The sequence below is a fragment of the Salvelinus sp. IW2-2015 genome, unplaced genomic scaffold (assembly GCF_002910315.2).
Source record: "Salvelinus sp. IW2-2015 unplaced genomic scaffold, ASM291031v2 Un_scaffold1619, whole genome shotgun sequence".
Classification (NCBI taxonomy): Eukaryota; Metazoa; Chordata; class Actinopteri; order Salmoniformes; family Salmonidae; genus Salvelinus; species Salvelinus sp. IW2-2015.
Window position 1 is genome coordinate 52,187 of NW_019943038.1, and position 8,367 is coordinate 60,553.

The window sequence follows — 8,367 nt, forward strand, 5'->3', positions numbered from 1 at the left end:
TCCCAGTTTAGGTCACCTAACAGAACAAACTCTGAAGCTAGATGGGGGCCGATCAATTCACAGATGGTGTCCAGGGCACAGCTGGAGGCTGAGGGGGTCGGTAGCAGGCGGCAACAGTAGAGAGACTTATTTCTGGAGAGATACATTTTTAAAATTAGAAGTTCGAACTGTTTGGGCATAGACCTGGAAAGTATGACAGAACTTTGCAGGCTATCTCTGCAGTAGATTGCAACTCTCCCACTTTGGCAGTTCTATCTTGACGGAAAGTGTTATAGTTGGGTATGGAAATCTCAGAATTTTTGGTGGCCTTCCTAAGCCAGGATTCAGACACGGCAAGGACATCAGGGTTGGCAGAGTGTGCTAAAGCGGTGAGTAAGACACACTTAGGGAGGAGGCTTCTGATGTTGACATGCATGAGACCAAGGCTTTTTCGATCACAGAAGTCAACAACAATGACGGGTTCCTGGGGACATGCAGGGCCTGGGTTTACCTCCACATCACCCGAGGAACAGAGGAGTAGTAGGATGAGGGTGCGGCTAAAGGCTATCAAAACTGGTCGCCTGGAGCGTTGGGGACAAGGAATAAAAGGAGCAGATTTATGGGCATGGTAGAATAGATTCTGGGCATAATGTGCAGACAGGGGTATGGTGGGGCACGGGTACAGCGGAGGTAAGCCCAGGCACTGGGTGATGATAAGAGAGGTTGTATCTCTGGACATGCTGGTCTCAATGGGTGAGGTCACCGCATGTGTGAGAGTAGTCAGTGTAGTAGTGTAGTAAAACAGTGTAGTAAAACAGTCCAGCAGGACAGTCCATTTTGTTTTGTATACGTTTCAAAGACTCTAAATAGTTTTCCAAATCAGATAAAAAAATTAAGAAAAGGGCCTTTTTCTTCATAAATTTTGATTTGTGTATGAAAAATGTTCCAAATAAAATAAAGAGATTTATGACATATTCACATTCAATTGTGGAATCAGTGTAGTAAAGTCATGCCAAACGAAATTTCAATGGTTGTATGCAATTTGAGGCCAAGATATAGTTTTACATCAGTCCAGAACACTTCACTATATAACAATGACAGAATAAGTGTTCAATTAGAGTCTACGTAGTGACGCAGTTTTACGTTATTATGTAATGACGGCATCACGCAATGACATCACAACGTCTATTAGCAACAAATCAACTTCCTCTGGAAATTAGTTGGCAACACTGAGCGGAATGCGGCGAAAGCACCTACCGGTAACTTAGCTAGTCGCCACTTTGGCATTCAATCTAAAGCCATCCTTTTGTTTCAATTCTTCCACTGATCTTTAGAATTTACCCTAGACAAATTATGGATTTCTAGTATCAAACATGTTTTGTTCTGGTTTGTTTGTTTCATGTTCAGACCGATATCTGGCTGTTAGCATTGCAACGTCTTTCGATGATGAGAATTTACACAGACCTGTTCTGAATACCTGATTGTACTTTCGTAGTTTTGATGAGAGACTTGCAAATTTATTATAATTTTTTTAAACAAAAAACGTGTTTTCGAAATGCTGCGTTCGCAGAACACGTGTCCGCATCTAGCTAGGTCACATGAGAACCTACGTTATTTAATGGTTGGCTAGCTACCGGGGTTGTAACTGAAATTAGTGTTGACTTTATATTATTTTCTCCTTTCAAGATGCCGACGACTCGAATGTGCTGCTCTGGTAAGCAACATNCAAGATGCCGACGACTCGAATGTGCTGCTCTGGTAAGCAACATATTACTTAAATGCCTGCTTACGTGGTGGTTTTACTTAGCAATTAGCTAACCACGTGCCATGTTAGCTAGTATGCTAGCTTGCCATTTAGGTGTGACCGGACCAGCAGTCGTTATAAACCCAATCTCCACTTGGAGTTCCATTCTGGAATAGGAATGTGTGCTGGTGAGTTCCATTTGAGTTTATTCACTGGTGTTCAGGACAGTTCTAATTGCACCATTTCTATATGGTCACTACTTCCGGGCTTTATATGATGATCCATTGACAAGCATATGTCTGATTATTTTGTGAAGCTACTGTTTATTCTGATGGGCTCTTTAAGAACTTTCTATCTTCTCATAGAAGCCAGGCAAAAACTAACATTTATTTTGTGATTCCTTCTATAGAATACCTGATTCCAGACCACGAGACTGATGCGCTTTGTGAAAATCCAGGTTGGTGAAATGTTAAGACACTAGTACCCCACTTCCCTTTATAGTGCACTACCGTAGACCAGGACCCATGCACTATAAAGGGAATAGGGTGTGACTTTTTGGCTGGCCAACTGTACAAGATGGCTACCGGGACGTGCTACGGTCCCAATGATGATGAACTTAGCTCACTTTGAACCGATGTGAAACGACATGAACTACTGAGTGACTGTAGCTAATGCATTGGTTGTATATTTAAATGTTCTTTACAGCTAAACACTAACTTCCTTTGTCATTTTAACAGGCGTGGGGATGAAGTTTCCTGAAGGGATTAACACTACCTTCACTGGTGAGTTCATCCAACAAAGATCAAACTGGGTTCCCCACTACGGGTAGGATTGGTCTTCCACCAGTATACATGTTGGTGGAAACCCAAATGGCACCCTATTCTGTGTGAACTGCTCCTGAGTGGCGCAGGGGTCTAGGACACATCCGGCTGTGATTGGGAGTACCATCGGGCGGCTCACAATTGAGTACGGACAGTCGGCCTCGTCAATAAGTTGTCCACTGCATAGGGACTGGGGTGCCATGTGTGTTGAGTGACAGAACTCTGTGGAACCAGTCACTTGAAGATGCTACAGTCCCAAGGATGACAAACTAGCTCACTTTGAACCGATGTGAAACGACATGAACTACTGAGTGACTGTATATAATGCAACAGTTGGTCATCGATTTCTCAATCATCACACTAATAAAATGTTTACCTTTTGTTCTTTAAAGTTTGAGTGCTGTGGTCAGTGGAATTGCAGCGTGGACTCCAACATACTGGTAAGTTGTGGTTCTGAAACTGTCCGAAATGGTGCCCTCTATAGTACACTACATTTGACCAGAGCTTTATGGGCCCTAGTCAGAAGTAGTGCACTAGAAAGGGAGGTCTTTCCCAGAATAACAATCGTTCTCTGCAACCATATGATAAACCTTTTGGAATCTCGTTTGTCTGACTTCCTGTTGATGATAAATGACCTGACACCCTGCAGAGTAAAGAACCCTCGCTTGACTGTCTTGTTGGAGCCTAGTTTCACGTCCTCTATTTTGTCTTACAGTTGACTGTCCTGAAACAAGATGGCTGTTCTGAGCTGCTCTAAGCTATGCAGGTAAGGATCCATCCAGTCTAAATGTATATTTTAACACCAGTGTCTTGTCCTYGAAGTGGTAGTTAAAACATTCATTAAGTTTATTGTATAGATATCTACACAGCGTTGCCAACTTTTATTTGTACAGTTTAGCTGAGCGCAACATGTTTGAGGGATCCCGTCCTTCTGCTGAACATGATGAATATTCTCTTTGGAATCTCGTTCGTCTGAACTCCTGTTGAGAAAAGGAATAGCTGACTTCAGCAGACGGCTACGTAACCTGTCATAAAGGCTACATATGTTGTGTCTAACCCCTCCATGTGCCTGCCTGGTATCTGGTCCCCACCCAGACTTTAACCTGAAGCATATGTCTTCGTAGGTTCTTCTGTTTGTGGCTGAACAAGGAGCCGTGATGCCAACTAGACTGGTGAGTTCTGGTTAATGAGTACGTTCGGTAATGAATCTAGTCCTTGTATCTTAACCAGAGCCTCTGCTTTAGCCACAAGCTACAACCAGTCTAGTATTAAAACTCAGAGTGAACGGTTGTTGTTTGGTAGTCGTGGTGACTCTGGCTCCTAGTGATGACACCCGCACGTGTCTTACGCCCTGTGTCGACGACAGAACCTGCAAAGGTGGACCCACTGGTGTTGCCAGGGCAACAAGGGGACAGCTGGTTGGGGTTACCAACTGTGATGGGACCAGAGACTCACACACACAATATCATTTGGCTTTGCATTGTCGATCCAAGATGGCTGTCATTTGATTTAATATCAAGAAGTAGATGGAGAATCATTCATGAAATGCTAGTAGCAGCACAAGTGACTGGGGTGGATGGGCCACTCAGGGTGTAGTCAATTTATATTTTCATGCAGTACCATCAATACAGTTTAAGCAGGATTGAAGTTAGAATACTGACTTCCAAATAACTAGTGTCCTGATGTAGTACAGGGCCCTTGTCAGCACTTTCCCATATTTAGTCTCTCAGGGTGGTAGTGCTGGTCTAGGATCAGTTGTCTTTTAAGATAGCCGTGTTTTACTTCCCAGCTGATTGGTTCCCCTCTGATCTATCAGAACAATAAAGCAGTCTTGTAACCTCTATATTCCTCCCAAAACCCGGATCCGGGAGCACCCCCCACAGTAAAAAAGCTGACAGCATAGCCTAGAATAGCTCGGGGGGCCAACAAGTAAATCACTAGCATCATAAATGTCATGTAAATCACAAGTCCCAAGACAACCAAGATGAAAGATTACAGATCTTGTGGAATCAGCCATCATTTCTGATTTTTAAAAATGTTTTAAGGGAAGACACAATATGTAAAATCTATTAGCTAACCACGTTAGCAAAAGACACCGCTTTTTTTACTCCACCGCTTTTTTACTCCGCCACATTCAGTAGCCATCACTAATTCGACCAAATAAAGATATAAATAGCCACTAACCAAGAAACAACTTCATAAGATGACAGTTGATACAATAAATATGTTATAGCATATGTTTTTTTAGAAAAATTTGCATATTTCAGTTATAAATCAACAGTTCTACATTGCAAGCTGCAATCTGAAATAGTGCCGAAGCTGCCAGAATAATTACAGAGACCAACGTCAAATACCTAATTACTCATCTTAAAACATTTCCTGAAAAATACACAGCGTACAGCAAATGAAAGCCCAACATCTTGTGAATCCAGCCAATATGTCAGATTTTTTAAGTGTTTTACAGCGAAAACACAATATAGCATTATATTAGCTTAGCACAATAGCCAGAAACACAAGCAATTTACCAGCAGCACAGGTTGAGCGATCGTAACAATACAGCAAAAGATATATAATTTTGGACTAACCTTGATATACTCTGTCAGATGACAGTCCTGTAACATCATATTACACAATGCATATAGGTTTTGTTCGAAATGTGCATATTTAGCAGCACAAATTCGTTATACAATGTGATCAGTGGCAACAGGTCATGCATTCTGGCCGGCGCCATCTTGGAAAGGCACCTAAGTTTACGATTATTTATCGATTTAAGATTGACTAAAAAATACAGGTTGGACAGCAAATGAAAGATGCATTAGTTATTAATGCAACCGCTGAGTTAGATTTTTAAAATTAACGTTACTAGACATACAGTGTGCGTTACAGCCAGACTAGTGCCGCAATAACGGCGGACAAATGCGTTTACATTTTTCCACATAAATACGGAATAACATCATAAATAGTTCTTACTTTTGGACGAGCTTCCATCAGAATCTTGGGCAAGGTGTCCTTTGTCCAAAAGAATCGTTGCTTGGTTGTAAAACGTCGTCTTCAACTTCGGAATTAGCAGCTAACAATAGCTATGTGGCCACAATATTCCCCAAAACGCAATACTAAGGAAATTCCGAAAATAGCAATATACTCGCATAAACTGATATAACTCGGTTTAAAATAACTTCGTTATGATGTTTCTAACACCTATATCGAATTAAATTACAGACGGATATAGCTAAGGCCGATAACTGAGCGTTTCAAAATGCCATCTTGAGGTCTTGCTTTGCGCAATGACGAACGAGGAAAAGAGAGCGCACTTCGTTCCTTGGCCTTTTATAAGCTCTGAGATCTGCGTAGAAGCTCCATTCCACTTCTCATTGGTTACTGACATCCAGGGGAAGGCGGGTGCAGTTCATGACGAACCATAGGATGCATACAGAGGTTTAAACTGATCCTAGAACAGTCAACATTTTCAAATTTTGCAGTACCTATCAGGAATTTCGCTGCCAAACGAGTTCTGTTTCACTCAGAGAAATAATTCAAACGGTTTTAGAAACTAGAGAGTGTTTTCTATCCAATAGTAATAATAATATGCATATTGTACGAGCAAGAATTGAGTACGAGGCAGTTTAATTTGGGAACGCTAAATGTCGAAGTTGAAACAGCACCCCCTGTAGTGTCAAGAGGTTAATTAATGTAGTGCTGTTCAGCATATTTATTTGGATTCTTCTCCTTCAGGTCCTGATGGCGGTACCAGACTGGTCACTAGAAGATGCCTGTTACTGAACTACCACAAGGTGTGTATGATCGACTTTACTTCTGTCCTTTATAATGTAGAAGTGATGATTTCCTGTTACCGCCCCAGTCTGATGTTAAGCTGACTGATTGGTTAGTGAACTGATCTATACTATAGCAGTGAGGTCTGGTCCTGAGGACCCAGAGGAGTGGTGGGTCCCCAGGATTAGATAATGCTGTGCTGTAGACTGATCTAATGTCTGACCACTAGTTCTTACAATATCACTTAATTATCCCTCAACTCTCCTCCCCCAGTTGATGTCCTGGTGGGTCTTCAGTCTTCAGGAAGGTGTGTATGATTGTGTTTTTACAGCCTCTTCACTCACCTTTCACCTCTTGCACTACAAACGCCACCTACCTTCTACCTATTCATTAACATCACTGAGGGAACTACAATTCCCATGAACTCTTAACTACAGCTCACACCCACCACATGGAACATTCTGGAATGCTGTATGTGATGAATCGATATTCATAACAGTTGGTTCGCTTCTGTCCGGTGCTCTGTGGCTGGCATCAACGCAGGTTTCCCATCGGTCCTCCTGTGGGTTGGGCAGACACTGACAAGCCTGCTCTTGTTTGTGCGGGCAGGGGTAAGGTGGTCTGCCTGCCTGGAGGGAGGGTGTCTGGGTGGGGAGCTTGTAGCCAGACCTTGGACCACTGGCTGGATGGCTACAATGACTGAGCTCGGGTCTGATCTCATCTCAGAATGCTCTACATATAGTCTGCAGTACCTAATGTACTTGTGCATAATGTTTAATTTGCTATCTGTTCCTTCCAGGTCCTATCTTTTCCAGCCTGGCCACTGGAGAACTGTTGCTGCACTACCTCAAGGTGTGTAGGATCAACTTTGATCTGTTGCCATTAACTTCTGTCCTTTATAATGTAGAAGTGATGATTTCCTGTTACCGCCCCAGTCTGATGTTAAGCTGACTGATTGGTTACTGAACTGATCTATACTCTAGAGCAGTGTTTCACAATCCTGGTTCTGGGGACCTAGATGTAAGGCTTRGTTTAGACACAGCTCAATTCTGATCTTTCACTAATTAGTCWTGAGTAATCKYATCAGGATCAATCACACCAGATCTTTCCTATRACCAATTAGTGGAAATCTGAATTGGTCTGCCTGTGTAAACACAGCATTATTCACCTAATTCAATCAAGGGTTTGAGTGTAATCAGGTGTAGGGTGGTATTCAGTGCACAAGCAACACTTCAGCAGCCAACGAGATCTAAAAGACAAAACAGGTTTAAAACCCAAATAATTCCAATCTTATTTTACTAGACTACATTTCAGAGCATTCTGAAACCAGATCAGGATTTAGTTCAGTCATTGCAGCCATCCAGCCAGCAGTCCAGGGTCTGGGATCAAGCCCCCACCCAGACACCCTCCCTCCAGGCAGGCAGCCCACCTTACCCCTGCCCCTGCAGGCTTGTCAGTGTCTGCCCAACCCACAGGAGGCCGATGGGAGGCCAGACCTTATCCAGCCCAGAGCACAGGACAGGATTGCCACCTGACTGGAACGTTAAGTAATGCTGTCATCATTTACAACATTCCAAGAATGCTTAATGTGGAGCGTTACAATGCTGTCAAAAGTCACACACCTTTCCAAACACGGCAGACACTAGGACCTCAACCAGGGGGCAGAAATCTAGAGGGAGAAAGTAGAAAAGCACAAAGTGACATTCTAAGACCTTGTAGTCAGACATGAGATCAGTCTATAGCAGTGTATTCTAATCCTGGGACCCAAAACAGTCAACAAGTGTTTCCCCCCCAGAACTAGGCTTGGGTGGTATACCAGGGTATTTGGAAAACAGGGTTTCACCAATAACATGTAGATTATTGTCTATGTAGTTTAAATTGATAGCTACTTATGTATTTTACAGTAGGTCCAGTCACATGGTGTTTGTTTACAAGAATGAGACCAGAGCATTGTGAGTCCCTCACCGTTAACCAGGTGATCTAATTACAGGACAAATTTACAACTCAACGTGTTAAGTGTTAATATGCTGGACAGCACTGCCAGTGAAAATC

The 8,367-nt window shown here is 42.7% G+C and overlaps 1 protein-coding gene, 1 long non-coding RNA gene, 5 other non-coding genes and 1 pseudogene across 15 annotated transcripts in view; all 8 read left to right on the forward strand.

The window, feature by feature from the left end:
- LOC112071454 (piggyBac transposable element-derived protein 4) overlaps nucleotides 1–8,367 on the forward strand; it is a 45,356-nt gene that overhangs the window by 29,374 nt on the left and 7,615 nt on the right. The window lies entirely within an intron of this gene.
- LOC139022481 (uncharacterized) lies at nucleotides 1,156–7,526 on the forward strand. 6 transcript variants are annotated; one of them, XR_002894093.2, is made up of 11 exons: nucleotides 1,156–1,238; nucleotides 1,666–1,693; nucleotides 1,814–1,911; nucleotides 2,133–2,180; nucleotides 2,461–2,505; nucleotides 2,937–2,984; nucleotides 3,260–3,310; nucleotides 3,669–3,716; nucleotides 6,277–6,335; nucleotides 6,589–6,622; nucleotides 7,115–7,526. It is a non-coding gene; the product is annotated as an uncharacterized lncRNA (long non-coding RNA). The 6 variants fall into 6 exon arrangements; XR_002894094.2 differs by having other exon boundaries at nucleotides 1,818–1,911; XR_002894095.2 differs by lacking the exon at nucleotides 1,666–1,693 and adding an exon at nucleotides 1,710–1,737 and having other exon boundaries at nucleotides 1,194–1,238.
- LOC112071477 (small nucleolar RNA SNORD29) lies at nucleotides 2,323–2,386 on the forward strand. The gene has a single exon (XR_002894119.1). It is a non-coding gene; the product is annotated as a small nucleolar RNA SNORD29 (small nucleolar RNA).
- On the forward strand, nucleotides 2,798–2,860 carry LOC112071462 (small nucleolar RNA SNORD29). Its single transcript, XR_002894109.1, has one exon. It is a non-coding gene; the product is annotated as a small nucleolar RNA SNORD29 (small nucleolar RNA).
- On the forward strand, nucleotides 3,481–3,552 carry LOC112071463 (small nucleolar RNA SNORD30). The gene has a single exon (XR_002894110.1). It is a non-coding gene; the product is annotated as a small nucleolar RNA SNORD30 (small nucleolar RNA).
- LOC112071476 (small nucleolar RNA SNORD22) lies at nucleotides 3,863–3,988 on the forward strand. The gene has a single exon (XR_002894118.1). It is a non-coding gene; the product is annotated as a small nucleolar RNA SNORD22 (small nucleolar RNA).
- On the forward strand, nucleotides 6,371–6,445 carry LOC112071470 (small nucleolar RNA SNORD31; annotated as a pseudogene).
- Nucleotides 7,218–7,287, forward strand: LOC112071465 (small nucleolar RNA SNORD31). Its single transcript, XR_002894112.1, has one exon. It is a non-coding gene; the product is annotated as a small nucleolar RNA SNORD31 (small nucleolar RNA).